At 35.3% G+C, this 27042-nt stretch overlaps 1 long non-coding RNA gene and 4 pseudogenes across 1 annotated transcript in view; 3 read left to right on the forward strand and 2 right to left on the reverse strand.

Moving 5' to 3' along the window:
• The window catches only part of LOC136036941 (uncharacterized), a 92763-nt gene that overhangs the window by 65271 nt on the left and 450 nt on the right, over nucleotides 1–27042 (forward strand). The window lies entirely within an intron of this gene.
• LOC136036842 (glycogen [starch] synthase-like) lies at nucleotides 1565–3028 on the forward strand (annotated as a pseudogene).
• LOC136036911 (glycogen [starch] synthase-like) lies at nucleotides 3097–6462 on the reverse strand (annotated as a pseudogene).
• On the forward strand, nucleotides 7488–14034 carry LOC136036913 (glycogen [starch] synthase-like; annotated as a pseudogene).
• On the reverse strand, nucleotides 13920–16367 carry LOC136036939 (glycogen [starch] synthase-like; annotated as a pseudogene).

Here is a 27042-nt window from a genome sequence, read left to right on the forward strand (position 1 = left end):
GCTAGGTGTTGGGGTGGCGCTTCGCGCCACCCCAACGGCTAGTATATTATACATCATGTTTGTGGTATTTTCAAGAATTGGATAGTTTGCATGAATAGTAAAATGGGAAGGATAATAAATTTAACCTCCCTAAATTCTGAAAAATACTTTTTTTCCTTCCTCTCTTTGGGGGAAGAGCAACTAAAAAGAGCATATGAGGGGGCTGGCTACCGGGTGACCAGTTTTCATTCTCTTTCTTTATTTTCCATAATGTCTAGAAAAAATAACTTTCCTTTTTTTGTCTTTTAGTTGTTTTCAATTGGTTTAAAAAAAAACAAAAAACTGTACACTATTTCATTAGTAGGTACTCCATTTTTGAACTAGGTAGTCTGGTGTACTTTTTTGCATTAGAACTGTTACTGCAGACAGGCTTGGAATCAAATCCTTTATGTCTTAAGGATCGTCTCATTACCGTTGTACTACGCCACCTGTTATTGAACAAGATATTATCAATCACATCTTGAGTTCACAAGCAAAATGATGAGTGACGTTATAACCACAGGTTACAATCTTCATGGTTGCAGGAGTAGCTGCAATTTAGTAAAGGACCAACCTCAACCCTTAGTAACAATAAAAATTGTTACAAAGAGTAAACTCCTACCAATAGTAACTTAAATCTATCTTATATATATATAAATAAGTTGTATGTTTGTTTGTTTTTTTTATGATTTTACAATACAATTTGCATTGTTATCAAGCAGCATATATGAAAGCCAGGAGCTTTAATTGGAGGAGAGGAATTTTTCTACAAGATGTTTTTCCTGTTTCCCACTCTTAGGCTCAAATTTTTTTTTTCGTGGTATTATCATTGAAAAGGGACTTATTTTTTACGTATGCTTGTTAAAGAAATTAAAAAGTCAACAAAATGTTCCTCCCTGGACTCTAAAGAATACTTTTTTACCCCTACCCCCCTCCGTTGGGATCCACAATACTGTTTTGGAGAGTGGGGTAAAGAAAGTTAAAAAACCATCGGAAATTTTTTTAAATGTAGTGCGTTACGTTTTAACGAGTCGGAAAAACTTATCGGGGAGGGAGGGGGGCACTGAATATGGCCTTTTCCCCCCTAATTTCAGTGAATTGAAGCCATTGATCAATACTATTGGTATCAACTGGCAAGAGACAATTTTCATTGCACATGAGCGTTTATTTTTGTAGAAGAAATTGAAAAAGCAAGAAAATTGTCCTTTCTGAATTATGAAAAATACTTTTCTAAAGGATTTGATTGACCATTTAATTATATTAAATTTATTATGTCACCCACATAAACAAAATGATTACAATCAATGAAATTTTCACAGACGACGGGAAGAAAAATAAGGCCAGGCCAGCTAATGAGGCACCAGCCTCACAAGAGCCTTGTTTGATTTTTTGTGGTGTTGAAGAGTCCAAAACGGATACATATGATGAAAGCAAGCTCAAAAAAGTCGACAGCACAAATGACTAGATGGAACATCTTGATCGTGGCGAAAGTGCATGAGTCTGTTATAAATGGACATTTGTCAATATCAATGGACAACACATATCAATGGACATTGATTTCGATGCTGAGGCTGACAAGTGCCAAATCTTTCATAGATAATGTATTGAAAGAGCTGCAACTTATTTAGCTCACATTTTTACGACCGTTTCTGAAATCACAGGAATAGAAGCAGAACATCTGCTCAAACCAAAACCTGACATTATAACTCCAAATGGCCTTAATCTTAAGAAATTTAGTGTTAGATATGAATTTCAGAGCCTGCACACTGTAATAAATAAAAAATACATGACTTCATTCATGGACATTTTTACGGTCATCATGATTTTGATCTTGATAAAACTTTATATTTTTTTATTGCTGGCCGATATGAATTTGGCAATAAAGGAGGCGAAATTTTTATTGAATCGTTGGCTCGACTCAACCACATGATGAATGAGTCTGGGTCAGATAAGACTGTTGTTGCTTTTCTAATTTTCCCCACCCGAACTAACAATTATAATTTTGCCACACTTCTGGGGCAAGTCTTAGCAAAAAGCTTACGTGACACTGTTCAACTTTTCGAGCAAGAATTCGGTCGCAAAATGTATGAAGCTTTCCACATGAGTGGAATATCAGAGAATAACAAGCTGCTATCACAGGATGATATTATAAAAATAAAAAGATTGCTGTATGCAAGTCAGTGATCATCACTACCTCCAATAACAACTCATAATATTGTTGATGACCTTGGTGATCCTGTCCTAAATAACTTGAGATGATGCCAACTATTTAATAGTAGAAATGACAGAGTTAAAGTTATTTTCACCCTGAATTTTTGTTGTTCACTAGCCCACTTTTAGGACTTGACTATGAAGACTTTGTACGCGGGTGCCACTTGGGAATGTTCCCAAGTTAGTATGAACCATGGGGCTATACACCCACAGAGTGCACAGTAATGGGCATTCCCTCTGTGACCACCTACCTATCAGGATTTGGGTGTTTCATCAATGATCACTTAGCAAATCTCACCAGCTATGGCATATGTATTGTAGATCGTCGTTTCATTTCTTTAGAGGACTCAATATCTCAGCTTGCCAACTACATGCATGATTTCAAACACTTGAACCGTAGACAAAGAATTGCTCAAGGTATAGAAACTGAGCGTCTAAGTGACCTTCTAGATTGGCAAACCATTGCTGTTTACTATAGAAGAGCAATGCAGATGGCACTGAACAAGGTATATCCGGAGCTGGTTGCTGAAAAAGAAAGAGACGTTCACCATATCAAAAACCCTCGTCCTATTTCAGAGCCTCCATCACCAGCTTCCTTTAGAGCAACTATCCCCACTGATAGTTATAGTGATGAGGAAATAGATGATGAATTTGAAGAGCTTGGGCATAAAGTTACAAAAGTATTCTTGGTCTAAAATTATTCACGATTTTAATTTTAAAAGTTGCAAAATGATTACCATATCAACGTCTTGGACCTGTGCTACACTTGAGTTGCCACACTTCAGTGGCAATTCTTATCAAAAAACTTACGTGACACTGTTAACCTTGTCCAGCAAGAACTCGGTCACAAAATATATAAAGCTTTCCTCAGGGGTACCCGCGTACAAAGTCTTCATAGTCAAGTCCTAAAAGTGGGCTAGTGAACGACAAAAATTCAGGGTGAAAAATAACTTTAACTCTGTCATTTCTACTATTAAATAGTTGGCATCGTCTCAAGTTATTTAGGACAGGATCACCAAGGTCATCAACAATATTTTGAGTTGTTATTGGAGGTAGTGATGATCACTGACTTGCATACAGAAATCTTTTTATAATATCATCCTGTGATAGCAGCTTGTTATTCTCTGATATTCCACTCCCGTGGAAAGCTTCATACATTTTGCGACTGAATTTTTGCTGGACAAGGTGAACAGTGTCACGTAAGCTTTTTGCTAAAACTTGCCCCAGAAGTGTGGCAACATTGTAATTGTTAGTTCGGGTGGGGAAAATTAGAAAAGCAACAACAGTCTTATCTGACCCAGACTCATGCATCATGTGGTTGAGTCGAGCCAACGATTCAATAAAAATGTCGCCTCCTTTATTGCCAAATTCATATCGGCCAGCAATAAAAAAATATAAATTTTTATCAAGATCAAAATCACGATGACCTTAAAAATGTCCATGAATGAAGTCATGTATTTTTTCTTTATTACAGTGTGCAGGCTCTGAAATTCATATGTAACACTAAATTTCTTAAGATTAAGGTCATTTGGAGTTATAATGTCAGGCTTACGTTTGAGCAGATGTTCTGCTTCTATTCCTGTGATTTCAGAAACGGTCGTAAAAATGTGCGCTAAATAAGTTGCAGCTCTTTCAATACAGTATCTATGAAAGATTTGGCACTTGCCAGCCTCAGCATCGATATCAATTTTTTCTAAGTTATTGTAGAAGTCAACATTTTGAGCACATAAATAGCGCCCAAGAAGGGTGGCATGCATCGTAAAAACAGTTGAAACTTTTATGTTCCATAGTCGTGTCATAATTAGGCCTATTCCAGAAAGCCACTCATGAAAGTGGCACACTATTTTTGGAACTATTTCCCCACCTTTATTAGAGAAATAGTCGAACTCATAAATGAATTGGGCTATCATAAATTTAAATATTACCGCATCATTGGATTCTATGTCTTCATGAGGTATTCCAATGCCGCTTTTTTCAAACAGCGTTTGTTTATATTGATCCAAATTACAAGATGCAGAGCCTATGTCAAATAAAATGACTAAAGGATTTCCAGCAACAAGCCATCTCCCTGTATGGATTCTAAAGCCCAAGTCACGAAGCTTAGAAACAGCATTATTCATTGGGCCAGCTGGGAATTCCAAATCTTCCACTTCTACTCTAGCATATTCTTCTTTATAAGGACAAAGAAGTATATATTGATTACCTAGCTCTTCAACAGATATACTATCCTTGGAGCGAATCACAGTATAATTACCACCAACTTTATTTGCCACTTCCCATGAACTTTCAAATGTCCATTTATTACAGACTACTGCACTTTCGCCACGATCAAGATATTCCATCAGGTCGTTTGTGCTATCGACTTTGTTGAGCTTGAGTTCATCATATGGATCCGTTTTGGACTCTCCAACAACACAACAACTCAAACAAGGCTCCTGTAAAGCTGGTGCCTCAGTAGCTGGCCTGGCATTATTTTTCTTCCCGTCGTCTGTGGAACTTTCATTGATTGTAATGATTTTGTTTATGTGGGTGACTGACTATTGACGTCTAAAGAATATAGTAAAAAAGATGTCATGATTTTGATCCAGATATGAAGCTTATATAAAAATGATGTTACTCATTATACACTGTTATGATGTTACTGCTATATGCAATTGGAAATGGCTTTCGTAATTAAAATGACATCATAGTGACATTAAGTCAGACAGTTACATTGTATATGAAGTCCTGTATAGAAACATCCGTTGCCTGTGACAAGTTTGTGCTCAATCCAAGTCCCTTTGTCAGTTCGAAAATCTTGATACTAAAATGCAGCTAAAACTACATCCGCCGCAAATAACGTAAATATTCAGTAATTAACTTAAAAAATAATTGTAATATAATTGAATGGTCCATCAAATACTTTAGAAAAGTATTTTTCATAATTCAGAAAAGACAATATTCTTGTGTTTTTAATTTCTTCTACGCAAATAAATGCTCATTTGCAATGAAAATTGTCTCTTGCCTGTTGTTTGTTTGCCTTATAATTCCTCATTTTTGTTTTTTTTCTCTTTTGTTTTTTGTTAATGTCCTTTGCTTTGTTTTTATCTATTTGCTTAGCCTTTGCAAAACATTTCAATGACATGGCATCAGGTTTGTCAACTAGACAGACAGTGAACTCAAGATGTTGCAAGTAATTTGTGAACATTCTGCATAAGTTAACGATTTTTTTGAAGGTTGTATTCCCCCTCCACTTCATCGAAACATTAGCCAGTACGAAATAATTTCTTAGGTACGGGTTTATCACAAGACCCCTATTCCCCTACAAGACCTTGCCGTTTCTTTGTAACTAGCGAATAAAAATGAGGCTTCAATTCAATTAAATTCAATGGGTTTGAGTTCTCCCTTGTGATACACACTTTGAAAACCAAGTCAATGACTTAGAAAACCTTCTCATATCAATATAATTATGTTTTTAATTTTATTAAAACGAGGCTTCTGGTTGAACTCTGATAGAAAAATTTTCATTACTACGTTCTCGCTTGAAATTAGCTTTCATTTTGAAGAGGAACGTTAATTTCGAGAAGAAATAAACATGAATTTTGGATTTGAGATATCACCGTGAGAAGAAAGTCAAACACCACTCAGGCGGATTGATTGAGGGAGTTTACAATTGAATAAAAATAGCTGCGGTTTGGCAGCCCAGCTTTTGAAGATAAGGTCTGCTAAACATGCGAATTGACACGTAAAAATTTTTAATAAGACATAGATATTTCCGCAAGGACTACGCGCGTTACCACTATTACGCGATGTCATAAACGAAAAATTAATAAGAATCCGGATATTATTGACGAAGTTTTCATACTCTTTCAATAAGAGCTCTTTTTGACATTTAGTCGCCTGAGACCAGATAACTGGCAAAACCACAACCATATCTTCCCTAGTGTAGAGTTCTTATACTGTCCCCTCCCCTGAGTTGTTTAAGAATACCAAACAATTTTGATTAATGACCCTGATTTTCACTCGTGTCTGATTAGTGTCTATTTAGGAAAACAAAGGAGAAAGTTTCAATTTGTCCTCATGTCTAAATATCTAAATTTAAAAACACTTACTGTCACCAAAGAGAAGAGTAGTTATAGGATTCCATGAATATCCGAACTTGCTTTTATTGTTACAAGGTTTTCTTGGACTCGGAATACTCCCAACAGTCAATCCACCCACCCTTACCTGTCGGACAGAGGGATTATCTAGCATTTAGAACGTTTTAGGGAGTAAACAAGTATTTCCTGTTATAATTAATGTTCATTTCATTGTTCATATTATTTTACTTTGGCTTTTAGTAACTTCAGATTTAGATACAAAAAGGGTATTTTTCCATGGTATATACAGGTACGTTTTTTCTTCCACTTTAGTTTTAGACTATATCTCTAATTTTTGTTGAAAAACTTAAAATAATTAGGTAAAGTAACCATGTTGCCGATTGTACGCCCGAGTTATTAAAATGGTTTTACAGAATGTTGTCAGAGTAGTTTTTAACAGATTTACTCTAATAGTAAAATTGGAAAAAAATGTGGCTCTAAAACAGCTTTTTAGGCCACTTGTGCCAATCGGATAGATGCACCACAATTCGATTTAAAAAAAAAGATTTTTGATTTAACCTAAAGGCTACTTTTGAAGCAAGAAGTAATCTTAGCTTTAACTCCGTACATCTTTTCAAAGTAGCATATCTGGACTAATGCTAAAGGATGGTTGATGCTCAACCCTTACATCTCGTCTCCAAAATTGTTGAGATTAACATTACTAATTACATTTCAGTCATTGACATTGTTTATTTTTTACTACAATAAAGGGAAAAAGTTTTCTTTCCAAATGAAAGTAAAGAGTATGCTTTCGACATAAAACAAACCCAAAGAACCCTATTTATTGATAGTGGACGGCTGTCACTTAAGTGAACTCCCACCTTTTACGCTAAAGTTTTGAATTTTGCTTTATTGTGAGTTCAGTAATCACCTTTAATATGCTGAGGCTTTCAGCTTAGGGTGGTATTTTTCCACCAATAGTATAGGAAAATATTATGTCGATCTTCACTATTAGGGCCAATCATTACTTCTGTATGAAAAGAAACTTGATTTATGATTATATGTTTTTTTAATATCACTTACGCGTTTACTCTAAATATAATTGGGAATTGCCATACCCTTCAGTCCCCCCCCCCTTTTCATGTCAAAACATAGACATTGAATTGCACCAATAAATCCTACAAATGGTTTGCTTAGACCATGATTATTTTTTTCCGGAGTGCTAGGACTCATTTGACTAACATCATTCCTGGAATGATATCTCTTAAGCTTTCCACCTCTGTAGAGGTAGGCATATAAATGCAACCGGATGACTACTTAGAAGATTATTCAAATAAATTGATTGACATATCTGCTTAATATCTTTGGCTTCTGTAGCGTTAAAGCGATTGTGACAAATATCATGTTACAAACCTGATCCCTAGATTATCTTGAGATTTTGCATATAATCACTTTTAACAACCTCGAATGCAAGCAATATCGTTTAATTTGTTTCAACTTCCACCATAATATGCAATGATAGCATTCACCTAATAATCTTTTTCACTGCTGGGATATTGCAAATACATCCTTTTGACAATGTGGTTACACATAGTGTCTTTTGATTCAGCTCACCGTCCCCATCAATATACCCTGGAAGTTTCAAATTCCTAATCCCTGGGGCAAGATACTTCAGATATGCCCCTTTGTCAACCTAGTTTCTTTTAATTTTGCTCCAAGGGCACCGGCAGAAAATTTTCCATAGGGGGCCAAACACTGAAATATCATTGGTGGTTGGGTGACAAGGATTACATTTCAGCTATTTTTTTTCGTTTGAATACGTTTATTTTAAATGCTTTTAGGTAAAACTCTGATATAAAAAGAACAATTAAATTGTATACAAAATGAAACAAAATACAATAAATGTTAAACGACAAGGATTCCTAGTAAAGTGATCAATTTATTTAATCAATAATATATTTAATTGTATTGTATTTAATTTTAAAAGAAAATCAAATTCAAACAAAATTACAGAAATATTTATTGGTCCCTTGTCTATAGCAGATGTATACTTGTCTTTATGCAATTTTCTACGCCTTAAAATAGTTTACAGAAGGAGTAGAGATACTAAAAAATCATCCTGCCTACTTAGGTGCAGTTTTGATCTTATAGTTTTTTCCGTTTTGATCTTATAGCGGCCATTGAAAATATACCTCTTTCATAACAGGTCAATTCTCCCCCTCGAAATTAAATCCTTTATATATTCAGAAATTACAAAAATAGAATAGTGAAATAAAAACAAAACTTAAATGTACTATCCAGCTGTCAAATTAACCCTCTTTCTTTTTATTGTCCTGTTCGACTAAATACAATGATTTCAACTAAATCGAATTTTGAACACCAAAAACCAATATATTCGACACCTTATACTTCATAACTGTAGAAAATTAAATATTTGTCAAAGTGACAACTAGATAAATGCAATCGCTCCTGGAAAAAATTAAATAAAAAAAAAAACAAGTTTTTATAACTGAAAGTAAGGAGCGATATTAAAACTTAAAACGAAAAGAATTTACTCCGTATATGAAAGGGGCTATTCCCTCGTCAACACCCCGCTCTTTGAGCTAAAGTTTGATTCTCTCTCAAATCTACTTTTTAAAACGGTGAAAAACTTTAGCGTAAAGAGCAGAGCGTTGAGGAGGGAATAGCCCCTTTCATATACGGAGTAATTTCTGTCAACGGGTCAGAATTTTGAACCATTGACTTTGGGGAAAAAAATGAGCGCGGGAGGGGGTCTAGGTGCCTTCCAATATTTTTTGTCCCTTAAAAAGGGCACTAAAACTTTTAGTTTTCGTTAGAATGAGCCCTCTTGCAACATTCTAGGACCACTGGGTTGATACGATCACCCCTGGGGAAAAGAAAGAAAAACAACCAAATAAACACGCACCCGTGATTTTTCTGGCGAAAAATGCGAAATTCCACATTTTTTTAGATAGGAGCTTGAAAATTTTAGATTAGGGTTCTTTGATACACAGAATGCGAAGGTGTGATTTTCGTTAAGATTCTATGACTTATAAGGGGTGTTTTCCCCTGTTTTTCAAAATAAGTCAGATTTTCTCAGGCTCGTGACTTTTGACAAGTAAGACTAAATTTGATGAAACATATATATTTTAAATCAGCATAAAAATTCGATTCTTTTGATGTATCTATTAGTATCAAAATCAATATTTTTTAAAGTTTCGTTTACTATTGAGCCGGATCGCTCCTTACTACAGGTCGTTACCACGAAGTAAGACTAAATTTGATGAAACATATATATTTTAAATCAGCATAAAAATTCGATTCTTTTGATGTATCTATTACTATCAAAATCCTATTTTTTGAAGTTTCGTTTACTATTGAGCCGGAACGCTCCTCACTACAGGTCGCTACCACGAACTGTTTGAAAAAAAATGATGATAAAAAACAGAAAGGACGTATCTGTTCAGGGGAAAAATACAAAAATTACCAGTTTTCTGTTCAGGAGAAATATTTCTGATTATAGTGGCTTCAAGTATCAGCTCATGGGTACTCTAGCAATGCAAGCAAAACGACGGCATATCATACATTCGTTATTGACAAACAACGCCTTATTTATATACCATTCATTACTCTGAAGAAATTGATTTTTTATGGCACTTAGTATTTATCAAGTGACATATAGCGACCGTAAATTCTGTCGGTCTGTCTGTCCTTGTTTTGCTAGTTTAGGCACTTCCAGATAAGCTAGGACAGTAAAATGTGTCAGGCGTATCAGGAGTCAGACCAGATTATATTAAAAATAGTCTTTTTACCGATTCAACCATCTGGGGGGGGGGGGGGAGTAAGGGACGGTTAATTTGGAAAATTAGGAAAAAATGAAGTATTTTTAACTTACGAACGGGTGATCGGATCTTAATAAACATTGATATTTAGAAGGATATCCTGTCTCATAGCTGTTATTTTAAATACTGACGGGATCTTAAAATCTTGGAAAACGCTTGTGGTGGAGGGATCGGGATGAAACCTTGTGGGAAAAATAAGAACAAATCCTAGATAGGTGATTGACATAACCGGAACGGATCCACTATCTTTGGGGGAGTTGGGGGGAGGGTTAATTCTGAAAAATGGGAAAAATGGGGAATTTCTAACTTAAAAGGAGTGATTGGATCCTAATGAAATTTCATATTTAGAAGGACCTCGTAACTCAGAGCTCATCTTCTAAATTCCAAACGGATCCAGTATCCTTGGGAAGAGTTTGGCGGGGGGACTGGAAATCTTGGAAAACGCTTAGAGTGAAGAGATCAGGATGAAAATTGGTGGGAAGAATAAGCACATGTCCAAGATTTGTGACTGACGTATCTTGAAAAGTAAATGATTTTAAAAACTAGAAAAAATGATGTATTTTTAACTTACGAACGGTTGATCAGATCTTAATGAAATTTGATATTTTGAAGGACATTATAATTCAGAGCTCTTTTTTTTAAATTCTAACCAGATCCGGTGATATTGAGGGTAGTTGGAAGGGGAAACCGGACATCTTGGAGAACGCTTAGAGTGGAGAGATCAAGATGAAACTTGGTGGATAGAATAAACAAATGGCGTAGATGCATGATTGACGCATCTGGCCTACCTTTTCTGTGTAATTTTTCTGTGGAGGAGTTAGGGGGGTCCAGTGCTTTGGCGAGTTCAGTGCTTCTGGTCGTGCTAGGACGATGAAAACTGATGGGCGTGTCAGGGACCGGTGCAAATTGACTTGATAAAGTCGTTTTTTTCGATTCGACTATCTGGGGGGCTGAAGGGAGAGGAAAAATTAGAAAAAGGAGGTATTTTAACTTACCAGTTGGGGATCAGATTTTAATGAATTTTGATAATTAGAAAGACCTCGTGTCTCAGAGCTCTTAAGTAAAACAGTTCAAAATAGGGATGATACCTTTTTATTGACAGTGAAATATAAAATTATTTAACTGGATATTTCGAACACATATACAGTGTTCATCATCAGCAGTAAAACTCTACAGTGTTCATCATCAGCAGTAAAACTGCTGAGTTTTACTGCTGATGATGAACACTGCATATGTGTTCGAAATATCCAGTTAAATAATTTTATATTTCACTGTCAATAAAAAGGTATCATCCCTATTTTGAACTGTTTTACTTTCGTCATGGAAAGGCAGTGTGGTCTTCGAAGTTATCTACTCAGAGCTCTTATTTTAAATCCCGACCGGCATTAGGCCTAAGCCTCTGATTTTCCTTTTAAACCAATATATTGACTCTTTGAATTTTCCTAGAGTTCATGCAATATGAACTCTTTGCTCTTGGCTTGTTACAAGTGCCATATGAGCTCTTAGCTCTTGTTTTTATGTTACTCCAACCAAATCATATAGGAAACAAGTAAAGGACCAACCTCAACCCTTAGTAACAATAAAAACTGTTACAAAGAGTAAACTCCTGCCAATAGTAAATTAACTCTATCTTATCTTATATATATATATTATAAAAATAAGTTGTATGTTTGTTTGTTTCTTTGTTTTTTGATGATTTTACAATACAGTTTGCATTGTTATCAAGCAGCATATATGAATGCCAGTAGCTTTAATTGGAGGAGGGGGATTTTTCTACAAGAAATTTTTCCTGTTTTCCCACTCTTAGGCTCAAAAATATTTTTTCGTGGTGTTATCATTGAAAAGGGGCTTATTTTTTACGTATGCTTGTTAAAGAAATTAAAAAGTCGACAAAATGTTCCTCCCTAGACTCCAAACCTAAAGAATACTTTTTTACCCCCCCCCCTCTGGTGGGATCCAAAATACTGTTTTGGAGGGTGGGGTAAAAAAAGTTAAATAAGCATCGAATATTTGTTTAAATGTATTGTTTTAACGAGTCGGAAAAATGTATCGGGGAGGGAGGAGGGGCACTGAATCTGGCCTTGTCCCCCTAATTTCAGTGAACCGAAGCTATTGATCAATACTACTGGTATCAAATGGCAAGAGACAATTTTCATCGCAAATGAGCGTTTATTTTTGTAGAAGAAATTGAAAAAGCAAGAAAATTGTCCTTTCTGAATTATGAAAAATACTTAAGGATTTGATTGACCATTCAATTATATTACAATTATTATGTCATCCACATAGACAAAATGATTACAATCAATGAAAGTTTCACAGACGACGGGAAGAAAAATAAGGCCAGGCCAGCTAATGAGGCACCATTCTAACAGGAGCCTTGTTTGAGTTGTTGTACATATGATGAAAGCAAGCTCAACAAAGTCGACCTGATGGAATATCTCGATCGTGGCGAAAGTGCAGTAGTCTGTAATAAATGGACATTTGAAAGTTCATGGGAAGTGGCAAATAAAGTTGGTGGTATTTATACTGTGATTCGGTCCAAGGCTATTATATCTGTTGAAGAGCTAGGTAATCAGTATATACTTCTTGGCCCTTATAAAGAAGAATATGCTAGAGTAGAAGTGGAAGATTTGGAATTGCCAGCTAGCCCATTGAATAATGCTGTTTCTAAGCTTCGTGACTTGGGCTTTAGGATCCGCACAGGGAGATGGCTTGTTGCTGGAAATCCTTTAGTCATTTTATTTGACATAGGCTCTGCATCTTGTAATTTGGATCAATATAAACAAACGCTGTTTGAAAAAAGCGGCATTGGAATACCTCATGAAGACATAGAATCCAATGATGGGGTAATATTTGGATTTATGGTTGCCCAATTCATTGATGAGTTCCACTATTTCTCTAATAAAGGTGGGGAAACAGCTCCAAAAATAGTGTGCCACTTTCATTAGTTGCTTACTGGAATAGGCCTAATTATGACACGACTATGGAACATAAAACTTTCAACTGTTTTTACGATGCATGCCACCCTTCTTGGGCGCTATTTATGTGCTCAAAATGATGAATTCTACAATAATTAAGAAAAAATTGATATCGATGCTGAGGCTGACAAGTGCCAAATCTTTCATAGATACTGTATTGAAAGAGCTGCAACTTATTTAGCGCACATTTTTGCGACCGTTTCTGAAATCACAGGAATAGAAGCAGAACATCTGCTCAAACGAAAGCCTGACATTATAACTCCAAATGGCTTTAATCTTAAGAAATTTAGTGTTCCATATGAATTTCAGAGCCTGCACACTCTAAATAAAGAAAACATACATGACTTACATTCATGGACATTTTTACGGTCATCATGATTTTGATCTTGATAAAACTTTATAATTTTTTATTGCTGGCCGATATGAATTTGGCGATAAAGGAGGCAACATTGAATCTTTGGCTCGACTCAACCACATGATGAAAGAGTCTGGGTCAGATAAGACTGTTGTTGCTTTTCTAATTTTCCCACCCGAAGTAACAATTATAATGTTGCCACACTTCTGGGGCAAGTTTTAACAAAAAGCTTATGTGACACTGTTCACCTTTTCCAGCAAGAATGCGGTCGCAAAATGTATGAAGCTTTCCACAGGGGTGGAATACCAGAGAATAACAAGCTGCTGTCACAGGATGATATTATGAAAATAAAAAGATTGCTGTATGCAAGTCAGCGATCATCACTACCTCCAATAACAATTCATAATATTGTTGATGACCTTGGTGATCCTGTCCTAAATAACTTGAGACGATGCCAACTATTTAATAGTAGAAATGACAGAGTTAAAGTTATTTTTCACCCTGAATTTTTGTCGTTCACTAGCCCACTTTTAGGACTTGACCATGAAGACTTTGTACGCGGGTACCCCTGAGGAAAGCTTTATATATTTTGTGACCGATTTCTTGCTGGACAAGGTTAACGGTGTCACGTAAGTTTTTTGATAAGAATTGCCACTGAAGTGTGGCAACTCAAGTGTAGCACACTTGAGTGTAGGTCCAAGACGGTGATATGGTAATCATTTTGCAACTTTCAAAATTAAAATCGTGAATAATTTTAGACCAAGAATACTTTTGTAACTTTATGCCCAAGCTCTCCAAATTCATCATCTATTTCCTCGTCACTATAACTAGCAGTGGGGATAATTGCTCTGGAGGAAGCTGGTGATGGGGGCTCTGAAATAAGACGAGGGTTTTTGATATGGTGAATGTTTCATTCTTTTTCAACTACCAGCTCGGGATATACCTTGTTCAGTGCCATTTGCATTGCTCTTCTATAGTAAACAGCAATGGTTCGCCAATCTAGAAGGTCACATAGACGCTCAGTTTTTATACCCTGAGCAATTCTTTGTCTACGATTCAAGCGTGTGAAATCATTCATGTAGTTGACAAGTTGAGATATTGAGTCCTCTAAAGAAATGAAACGACGATCTACAATATATATGCCATAACTGGTGGGATCTGCTATGTGATCATTAATGAAACACCCAAATCTTGATAGGTAGGTGGTCACAGAGGGAATACCCACTACTGTGCACTCTGTGGGTGTATAGCCCCATGGTTCATACTAACTTGGGAACATTCCCAAGCGGCACCCGCGTACAAAGTCTTCATAGTCAAGTCCTAAAAGTGGGCTAGTGGATGACAAAAATTCAGGGTGAAAAATAACTTTAACTCTGTCATTTCTACTATTAAATAGTTGGCATCGTCTCAAGTTATTTAGGACAGGATCACCAAGGTCATCAACAATATTATGAATTGTTATTGGAGGTAGTGATGATCGCTGACTTGCATACAGCAATCTTTTTATTTTCATAATATCATCCTGTGACAGCAGCTTGTTATTCTCTGGTATTCCACCCCTGTGGAAAGCTTCATACATTTTGCGACCGCATTCTTGCTGGAAAAGGTGAACAGTGTCACATAAGCTTTTTGTTAAAACTTGCCCCAGAAGTGTGGCAACATTATAATTGTTAGTTTGGGTGGGAAAATTAGAAAAGCAACAACAGTCTTATCTGACCCAGACTCTTTCATCATGTGGTTGAGTCGAGCCAAAGATTCAATGTCGCCTCCTTTATCGCCAAATTCATATCGGCCAGCAATAAAAAATTATAAAGTTTTATCAAAATCATGATGACCATAAAAATGTCCATGAATGAAGTCATGTATTTTTTCTTTATTACAGTGTGCAGGCTCTGAAATTCATACGTAGCACTAAATTTCTTAAGATTAAGGCCATTTGGAGTTATAATGTCGGGCTTTCGTTTGAGCAGATGTTCTTCTTCTATTCCTGTGATTTCAGAAACGGTCGCAAAAATGTGCGCTAAATAAGTTGCGGCTCTTTCAATACAGTATCTATGAAAGATTTGGCACTTGCCAGCCTCAGCATCGATATCAATTTTTTCTAAGCTATTGTAGAAGTCAACATTTTGAGCACATAAATAGCGCCCAAGAAGGGTGGCATGCGTCGTAAAAAGTTGAAACTTATATGTTCCATAGTCGTATCACAATTAGGCCTATTCCAGCAAGCCACTCATGTAAGTGGCACACTATTTTTGGAGTTATTTCCCCACCTTTATTAGAGAAATAGTGGAACTCATCAATGAATTGGGCAACCATAAATCCAAATATTACCGCATCATTGGATTCTATGTCTTCATGAGGTATTCCAATGCCGCTTTTTTCAAACAGCGTTTGTTTATATTGATCCAAATTACAAGATGCAGAGCCTATGTCAAACAAAATGACTAAAGGATTTCCAGCAACATACCATCTCCCTGTATGGATCCTAAAGACCAAGTCACGAAGCTTAGAAACAGCATTATTCAATAGGCCAGCTGGGAATTCCAAATCTTCCACTTCTACTCTAGCATATTCTTCTTTTTAAGGACCAACAAGTATATGCTGATTACCTAGCTCTTCAACAGGACTACCCTTGGAGTGAATCACAGTATAAATACCACCAACTTTATTTGCCACTTCCCATGAACTTTCAAATGTCCATTTATTACAGACTACTGCACTTTCGCCACGATCGAGATATTCCATCAGGTCATTTGTGTTGTCGACTTTGTTGAGCTTGCTTCCATCATATGTATCCGTTTTGGACTCTCCAGCAACACAACAACTCAAACAAAGCTCCTTTGAGGCTGGTGCCTCATTAGCTGGCCTGGCCTTATTTTTCTTCCCGTCGTCTGTGGAACTCTTATTGATTGTAATCAATTTGTTTATGTGGGTGACTGACTATTGACATCTAAAAAATATAGTAAAAAAGACGTCATGATTTTGATCCAGATATGACGCTTATATAAAAATGATGTTACTCATTATACACTGTTATGATGTTACTGCTATATGCAATTGGAAATGGCTTTCGTAATTAAAATGACATCATAGTGACATTAAGTAAGATAGTTACATTGTATATGAAGTCCTGTATAGAAACATCCGTTGCCTGTGACAAGTTTGTGCTCAATCCAAGTCCCTTTGTCAGATCGAAAATCTTGATACTAAAATGCAGCTAAAACTACATCCGCCGAAAATAACGTAAATATTCAGTAATTAACTTAAAAAATAATTGTAATATAATTGAATGGTCAATCAAATACTTTAGAAAAGTATTTTTCATAATTCAGAAAGGACAATTTTCTTGTGTTTTCAATTTCTTCTACGCAAATAAACGCTCATTTTCAATGAAAATTGTCTGTTGCCTGTTGTTTGTTTGCCTTATAATTCCTCATTTTTGTTTTTTTCTCTTTTGTTTTTTGTTAATGTCCTTTGCTTTGTTTTTATTTATTTGCTTAGCCTTTGCAAAACATTTCAATGACAGGGCATTAGGTTTGTCAACTAGACAGACAGTGAACTCAAGACGTTGCAAGTAATTTGTGAACATTCTGCATAAGTTAACGATTTTTTTGAAGGTTGTATTCCCCCTCCACTTCATCGAAACATTAGCCAGTACGAAATAATTTCTTACGTACGGGTTTATTACAAGACCCCTATTCCCCTACAAGACCTTGCCGTTTCTTTGTAACTAGCGAATAAAAATGAGGCTTCAATTCAATTAAATTCAATGGGTTTGAGTTCTCCTTTGTAATACACACTTCGAAAACCAAGTCAATGACTTAGAAAACCTTCTCATATCAATATAATTATGTTTTTAATTTTATTAAAACGAGGCTTCTGGTTGAACTCTGATAGAAAAATTCCCATTACTACGTTCTCGCTTGAAATTAGCTTTCATTTTGAAGAGAAACGTTAAGTTCGAGAAAAAATAAACATGAATTTTTGATTTTTGATATCACCGTGAGAAGAAAGTCAAACACCACTCAGGCGGATTGATTGAGGGAGTTTACAATTGAATAAAAATAGCTGCGGTTTGGCAGCCCAGCTTTTGAAGATAAGGTCTGCTAAACATACGAATTGACACGTAAAACCTTTTAATAAGACATAGATATTTCCGCAAGGACTACGCGCGTTACCACTATTACGCGATGTCATAAACGAAAAATTAATAAGAATCCGGAGATTATTGACGAAGTTTTCATACTCTTTCAATAAGAGCTCTTTTTGACATTTAGTCACCTGAGACCAGATAACTGGCAAAACCACAACCATATCTTCCCTAGTGTAGAGTTCTTATACTGTCCCCTCCCCTGAGTTGTTTAAGAATACCAAACAATTTTGATTAATGACCCTGATTTTCACTCGTGTCTGATTAGTGTCTATTTAGGCAAACAAAGGAGAAAGTTTCAATTTATCCTCATGTCTAAATATCTAAATTTAAATACACTTACTGTCACCAAAGAGAAGAGTAGTTATAGGATTCCATGAGCATCCCTACTTGCTTTTATTGTTACAAGGTTTTCTTGGACTCGGAATGCTCCCAACAGTCAATCCACCCACCCTTGGTGGACAGAGGGATTATCTATTATTTAGAACGTTTTAGGGAGTAAACAAGTATTTCCTGTTATAATTAATGTTCATTTCTTTGTTTATATTATTTTACTTTGGCTTTTAGTAACTTTAGATTTAGATACTAAAAGGGTATTTTTCCATGGTATATACAGGTACATTTTTTTCTCCACTTTAGTTTTAGACATTGTCTCTAATTTTTGTTGAAAAACTTAAAATAATTGGGTAAAGTAACCATGTTGTCGATTGTACGCCCGAGCTATTAAAATGGTTTTACAGAATGTTGTCAGAGTAGTTTTTAACAGATTTACTCTTATAGTAAAATTGGAAAAAAATGTGGCTCTAAAACAGCTTTTTAGGCCACTTGTGCCAATCGGATAGATGCACCACAATTCGATTTAAAAAAATGATTTTTGATTTAACCTAAAGGCTGCTTTTGAAGCAAGTAGTAATCTTAGCTTTTACTCCGTACATCTATTCAAAGTAGCATATCTGGACTAATGCTAAAGGATAGTTGATGCTCAACCCTTACATCACGTCTCCAAAATTGTTGAGATTAACATTACTAATTACATATCAGTCATTGGCATTGTTTAGGGTAGATAGGGAGGGATGATTGTTATAACCCTATTTTTACTACAATAAAGGGAAAAAGTTTTTTTCCATATGAAAGTAAAGAGTATGCTTTCATATAAATGCAACCGGATGACTACTTAGAAGATTATTCAAATGAATTGATTCACATATCTGCTTAATATCTTTGGCTTCTGTAGCATTGAAGCGATTCTGACAAATAACATGTTACAAACCTGATCCCTAGATTATCTTGAGATATTGCAGATAAACACTTCTAACAACCTTGAATGCAAGCAATATATTTTAATTTGTTTCAACTTCCACCATAATATGCAATGATAGCATTCACCTAATAATCTTTTTCACTGCTGGGATATTGCAAATACATCCTTTTGACAATGTGGTTACACATGGTGTCTTTTGATTCAGCTCACCGTCCCCATCAATATACCCTGGAAGTTTCAAATTCCTAATCCTTGGGGCAAGATACTTCAGATATGCCCCTTTATCAACCTAGTTTCTTTTAATTTTGCTCCAAGGGCACCGGCAGAAAATTTTCCATTGGGGGCCAAACACTGAAATATCATTGGTGGTTGGGTGACAAAGATTACATTTCAGCTATTTTTTTTTCGTTTGAATACGTTTATTTTAAATGCTTTTAGGTAAAACTCTGATATAAAAAGAACAATTAAATTGTATACAAAATGAAACAAAATACAATAATTGTTAAACGACAAGGATTCCTAGTAAAGTGATCAATTTATTTAATCAATAATATATTTAATTGTATTGCATTGAATTTTAAAAGAAAATCAAATTCAAACAAAATTACAGAAATATTTATTGGTCCCTTTTCTATAGCAGATGTATACTTGTTTTCATGCAATTTTCTACGGCTTAAAATAGTTTACAGAAGGAGTAACTATTAGAAGGAGTAATAGTTTACAGAAGGAGTAACTAAAAAATCCTCCTGCCTGCTTAGGTGCAGTTTTGATCTTATAGTTTTTTCCGTTTTGATCTTATAGCGGCCATTGAAAATATACCTGTTTCATAGCAGGTCAATTCTCCCCCTCGAAATTAAATCCTTTATATATTCGGACATTACAAAAATAGAATAGCGAAATAAAAACAAAATTTAAATGTACTATCCAGCTGTCAAATTAACCCTCTTTCTTTTTATTGTCCTTTTCGACTAAATTCAATGATTTCAACTAAATCGAATTTTGAACACCAAAAACCAATATATTCGACACCTTATACTTCATAACTGTAGAAAATTAAATATTTGTCAAAGTGACAACTAGATAAATGCAATCGCTCCTGGAAAAAATTAAATAAAAAAAAACAAGTTTTTTTAACTGAAAGTAAGGAGCGATATTAAAACTTAAAATGAAAAGAAATTACTCCGTATATGAAAGGGGCTATTCCCTCGTAAACACCCCGCTCTTTGAGCTAAAGTTTGATTCTCTCTCAAATCTACTTTTTAAAACGGTGAAAAACTTAAGCGTAAAGAGCAGAGCGTTGAGGAGGGAATAGCCTCTTTACGCTAAAGTTTTTTACTGTTTTAAAAACACGAGTTGAGAGAAAGAGTCAAACTTAAGCGTAATGAGCAGGGCCTTGATGAGGAAGCAGCCCCTTTCATGTATGAAGTAATTTCTGTTCGTTTTAAGTTTTAATGTCGCTCCCTACTTTCAGTTGAAAAAACTTATTTTTTTATTTAATTTGTCAAAGTGACAACTAGATAAATGCAATCGCTCCTGGAAAAAGTTAAATAAAAAAAAAAACAAGTTTTTTTTTTAACTGAAAGTAAGGAGCGATATTAAAACTTAAAACGAACAGAAATTACTCCGTATATGATAAGGGCTGTTCCCTCCTCACGCCCCTCTCTTTCCGCTAAAGTTTGACTCTCTCTCAAATCTACTTTTTAAAACGGTGATAAACCTTAGCGTAAAAAGCAGGGCGTTGAGGAGGGAACAGTCTCTTTCATATACGGAGTAATTTTTGTCAACGGGTCAGAATTTTGAACCGTTGACTTTGGGAAAAAATGAGCGTGGGAGGGGGTCTAGGTGCCTTCCAATACTTTTTGTCACTTAAAAAGGGAACTAGAACTTTTAGTTTCCGTTAGAATGAGCCTTCTCCCAACATTCTAGGACCACTGGGTTGATACGATCACCCCTGGGGAAAAAAAAACAACAAACAAACAAATAAACACGCACCCGTGATCGGTCTTCTGGCGAAAAATGTGAAATTCCACATTTTGTAGATAGGAGCTTGAAAATTTTAAATTAGGGTTCCCTGATACGCAGAAAGCGAAGGTGTGATTTTTGTTAAGATTCTATGACTTTTAAGGGGTGTTTTCTCTTATTTTCCAAAATAAGGCAAATTTTCTCAGGCTCTTAACTTTTGATTAGTAAGACTAAATTTGATGAAACTTGTATATTTTAAATCAGCATAAAAATTCGATTCTTTTGATGTATTTATTAGTATCGAAATCCTATTTGTTAAAGTTTCGTTTACTATTGAGCCGGATCGCTCCTTACTACATGTCGTTACCACGAACTGTTTGAAAAAAATGATAATAAGGACGTATTCGTTCAGGGGAAAAATACAAAAATTCCCAGCTTTCTGTTCAGGAGAAATATTTCTGATTATAGTGGCTTCTAATATCAGCCCATGGGTACTCTTGCAATGCAAGTAAAATGACGGCATATCATGCTTTCGCTTTGACAAACAACGCCTTATTTATATACCATTCATTACTATGAAGAAATTGATTTTTTATGGCACTTAGTATTTACCAAGTGACATATAGCGACCGTAAATTCTGTCGGTCTGTCTGCCCTTGTTTTGCTGGTTTAGGCACTTCCAGATAAGCTAGGACAGTAAAATTTGTCAGGCGTATCAGGAGCCAGACAAGATTATATTAGAAATAGTCTTTTCCCAATTCAACCTTCTGGGGGGAGGGTAAGGGACGGTTAATTTAGAAAATTAGGAAAAATCAGGTATTTTTAACTTATGAACGGGTGATCGGATCTTAGTGAAATTTGATATTTAGAAGGATGTCATGTCTCAGAGCTGGTATTTAAAATACTGACGGGATCCTAAAATCTTGGAAAACGCTTATGGTGGAGGGATCAGGATGAAACCTTGTGGGAAAAATAAGAACAAGTCCTAGATAGGTGATTGACATAACTGGAACGGACCTGCTATCTTTGGGGGAGTTGAGGGGGTTATTTTCGAAAATTAGAAAAATTGGGGTATTTTTAACTTAAAAGGAGTGATCGAACCTTAATGAAATTTCATATTTAGAAGGACCTCGTAACTCAGAGCTCATCTTTTAAATTCCAATCGGATCCAGTATCCTTGGGAAGAGTTGGGGGGACGGGGAATCTTGGAAAACGCTTAGAGTGTTGAGATCAGGATGAAAATTGGTGGGAAGAATAAGCACAAGTCCAAGATTTGTGACTGACGTATCTTGAAAAGTAAATGATGTAAAAAACTAGAAAAAATGACGTATTTTTAACTTACGAACGGGTGATAAGATCTTAATGAAATTTGATATTTTGAAGGACATTATAATTCAGAGCTCTTTTTTTAAATCCTAACTAGATCCGGTGACAATGAGGGTGGTTGGAGGGGAAACCGAAAATCTTGGAGAACGCTTAGAGTGGAGAGATCAGGACGAAACTTGGTGGATAGAATAAACAAATGTCGTAGATGCATGATTGACGTAACTGACCTACTTTTTCTGTGTAATTTTTCTGTGGAGGAGTTAGGGGGGTCCAGTGCTTTGGCGAGTTTGGTGCTTCTGGACGTGCTAGGACGATGAGAATTGATGGGCGTGTCAGGGACCGGCGTATTTTGACTTGATAAAGTCGTTTTTTTTTATTCGACCGTCTGGGGGGCTGAAGGGAGAGGAAAAATTAGAAAAAGGAGGTATTTTAACTTACTAGTTGGTGATCGGATTTTAATGAACTTTGATAATTACAAAGACCTCGTGTCTCAGAGCTCTTATTTTAAATCCCGACCGGCATTTGGCTTAAGCCTCTGATTTTCCTTTTAAACCAATCTATTGACTCTTTGAATATTCCTAGAATTCATGCAATATGAGCTCTTTGTTCTTGGCTCTTCCAACCTTGTCACAAGTGCCATATGAGCTCTTAGCTCTTGTTTTTATGTTACTCCAACCAAATCATACAGGAAACAAGTTTGTAAAAAATTAGATAAAGGTACCTCAGTCACAAAGCTGAACTTAAATTTTCCTTTTAAGGGTAAAAATCTATTTGCAGGCAGCCAACACTGCGGCAACACATATTCTTCCATGGGTCTCCCCTACTCTGCTCTTTTTCCTTTGATTTCCTTATAATTCCTTTACAGTACCAACTTTCCAAGCGGCCTCTCTGCCCCCCTTGTCGGCACTCATGTTTTGCTCCACAACCCACCAGAAGACCCTTGAAGTTTTAATTTTATAAGATGAGCCGCTATTTAGGTATCGCAGATACACCACCCTTTGACAAACTTGGATACACGTATTGTGTTTTACTTTAGCTCAAAATTCCTTCCAGTATACCCTGAAAGCTCCAAAGTTATACCCTTATTTCCTGGAGGGTCTTTTGATTTAGTATTAAATCCACCTTAAATTTACAGTTTCAACTCAATATCTTGTTCTGGGACTGAGATACTGTATCAATTTAATGTTTTAACAATGTGTATGCACTTTATGCCAGTTGATATAGGTCAAAAGTTTTAGTTGTAGCTGCAGCCACAGCCACAAATAGTCGCAAACACACTGCGACAAATATTTAGGCAAAATATATAGATATAAATAAAACACACTGTGTAAATATAAATAAAATTTTTAGTAGTAGACAAAGTTTTAGTAGTAGCTGCGGTCACAGCCAAAAATAGACGCAAACACAGTGGGACCAATCGTCGCAGTCACATTTACAGTCCCAAATAGTCAAAATTGCAATCAAAAGCAGTTGCAGTTTCAGTCGCAAACAGTTGTAGTTAAAATTAGTCTTAGTACAAGTAATCACGGTTGGAGTTGCAAGTCTTCACATTCACAAGCAGTCGCGGTCTTAGGTAATTGCAGTCGGAGATATTTGCAGTCACAAGCACTTTAAACTGCAATTAGTCACAGTTATTGTCACATGCAGTCGCAGTAGCAGTCAAGTTGCACTTGTGTTCACAGCTGCAATCAATTGCAGTTATGTTACAAGTAGTCAAAATAACAAATAGTCGCAGTCTTGAGCAGTTGCAGCCACAAGTAGTTATAGTCGCCAATAGCACGATATCGCAGTCACAAATAGTCATAGTTGCAATTAGTCTCAGTTACAATCGCAAGTAATCTTAGTCGTAATCGCAAATAGTCGCCGTCTCTGGTACTCCCAGTTGCTATGGATTCAGAACTGCTGCAAATTAGCTGAACGAGTAATGAATTAAGATTCGATTAGTCAAAATTTTGAACTTTAGAATCTAATTTGATGGAGTTTAAACTAACTCCAACTTCAGTATCTCTTTTTTTTTCTGTAGAATATACCTTTTCTATTAAATTTTAAGTCATACGGAAAACATTTTGAGTCATAACATTTTTTCTGCATGATATTTTTTCTTGTGTCATATTTTTTTTCCATTGCTCTGAGCAAGAATTTTCAGCTAGTGTTACGGCTGTGGAATCGGAACTGCTGCAATGGAGACAAACCAGTAATTTATTGAGATTCTATCAATCAAAATTTTGAACTTTGGAATCTAATTTGATAAAGCTTAAGATTCAATCAGTCCTCTAATTTTTCTGTAGAATATATCTTTTCTATTAAATTTTGAGTTATACGGAAAAAAAAGTTTGAGTCATGGCATTTTTTCTACATAATATTTTTTCTGGTGTCATTTTATTTATTTTTTTCTATTTCTCTGAGCAAGACAATTGGAACTGCTACAGTGGAGCTGAACGAGTGATAAATTAAGCTTCTATCAGAAACAAATTGAAATTTGGAATGTAATTTGATAGAGTTTATACTATTTTCAACTCAAGTACCACTAATTTTTTTTATGGAATACTCCTTTTCTATTAAATTTTGAGTCATTAGGAAAAAACTTTGGGTCATAACATTTTTGCTACGTTTTTTTTCTTGTGTCATATTATTTTTTTTCTATCTCTGAGCAAAAATTTTCAGCTAGTGTCACGGCTATGGAATCAGAACTGCTACAGTGGAGCCGAACGAGTGATAAATTAAGATTCAACCGGTAAAAATTTTAAACTTTGGAATCTAATTTGATAGAGTTTAAACTAATTTCAATATTCACCATTTGGATAAAATCATCGATGGTGGGCTTTTTCTATCTTTCAATTATGGCCAAAATTCAGAACCATAAATTTTACAACACATGTAAAACAAAAAACGTATAATACAAAATATTATTTATACCAGAGCGAAAAAATAGAAAAAAAAATCGTTTTTAGTTTATGACTGATATTGTTAAACCTATTATTTGAATAAAATTAAACATCTAAATTAAAATTAAACATAGGTCTTTTCCTATCTTTCAATCATGCCCAAATCAAGGGCCGAAATGTTCATAATATATGTAAGACAAAAATATATAAAATAAAATACTGTTTATATAAATAAATATAAATAAATAAATATATTCGCAAATTTGATGGCAGGCCGTTAAGCTTCTACAAAACAAAAATCTTAAATTGCATTTCTTCTAAATTTGCACAAGGAGAAAATGTCACTTGAATAATATTCATCAACTTCCTTCTTGAATGTCAGTAGGTTTGTGGAGCAGATTACTCTTTCTGGTAAGTTGTTCGAATGGTGAATCACTCGGTTGCCGAAAGTCCATCGGTCCATGTCCTTGTAAAAGCGTTCCGTACTCACTTTGTACTGATGTCCTCGGAGATGATTCTTATTAAACTGCACGATTCTCTGGGCTGGTACGTTATCATAAGCTCCATTGCAGAGCTTGTACATTTCAATAAGATCACCACGATGGAATTTATAGGCGAGGGTCGGGATTTCAAGCTTTCTAAGCCGCTCTTCGTAGGGAAGGAAGCGTAACCTGGGAGAGAATTTGGTTATGCTCCTCTGAACATTTTCGAGAGCATCTATGTCCTTGTTGTAGTGTGGTCTTGTAGAACAATGTCCATACTCAAGAATCGGGCGGACAAGGGACTTATAGAGCGTAGCAAGCATTTTGTCGTCCTCGCACGAGAAGTTTCTTCTGATCATACCAGCAACTTTGGAAGCCTTCTTGACGACAGCTTCATAGTGGCTTTATACCAGAGCGAAAAAAAAATTTCACTGATATTGTTGAACCTATTTCTTGGATAAAATTGCAGATAATTGCCTTTTTCTATTTTCATTAAAGGCCAAATTATGGATCAACTTTTTTCGCAGGAAGTGTCTTTAAGTGCGTGGATGTATTTCTTGTCTTATTTCTAAGTCTTAAAATCAACATTTTCCCTTTGGCTTGACTCTAATTTCCTTTGAATCTTTTTCACTCTATTGAGTCTAATGTTTCAAATTTAAAATCAAAGTTGATAAATTAAGTTGATATAGTCTTCATAGTGTTGATAAATCATGGATTATAAGAGCTTTGTTCACACTTTCTAACTCCCTTCCTATGAAAAATTCTTTGATATTGCCAGATTATGGCATACAAAAGCACTTTTTAAAAAAAGTGCTTAATAAAATTAATCTAATCACTCAAGTACCACTTTTTTTTGCAGAATATACCTTTTCTATCAAACTTTGAGTCACTAGGAAAAAATTTGGGTCATAGTATTTTTTCTACATTATGTTTTTCCTTGTGTCATATAATTTTTTATTTCTCTGAGCAAGGATTTTCAGCTAGTGTCACGGCTGTGTAATCGGAGCTGATGCAGTGAAGTCGAATGATCAATAAATTAAGATTCTATAAGTAAAAATTTTGAACTTTGGAATCTAATTTGATGGAGTTAAAACTAATTTCAACTCAAGTACCACTAATTTTTCTGTAAAATATACTTTTTCTATTAAATTATAATTTGAAATAAAATGGGGAAAACTTCGGAAATTTTTTAAAAGGTAGGAGAAGGGTTCGAAGTAGTACTGATAAATTCTATAGCTCAGAGTTGCTAAATGGAATTTACCGACTTAGAGGCAATGTGGTTCATATAACCCCCTATTTTCAAAATAAAGTGATGCAGCGACATCAAATACAACATTTGTTTTTACATTAGTAGATCATTTTATCTGTTAATTTTATCGTTTAAAGGTAAGTTTTTACCTACTTTACCTAGAGGGAATTTACCTACTTTTTAGGAGACATTTAAGTAGTCACTTTATCTACTTTTAGAGGGGATTTTGTACCCAGTGTACCTCAAGACCATTTACATACTTTTT

Source organism: Artemia franciscana, chromosome 16, assembly GCF_032884065.1.
Source record: "Artemia franciscana chromosome 16, ASM3288406v1, whole genome shotgun sequence".
NCBI classification, from domain to species: domain Eukaryota; kingdom Metazoa; phylum Arthropoda; class Branchiopoda; order Anostraca; family Artemiidae; genus Artemia; species Artemia franciscana.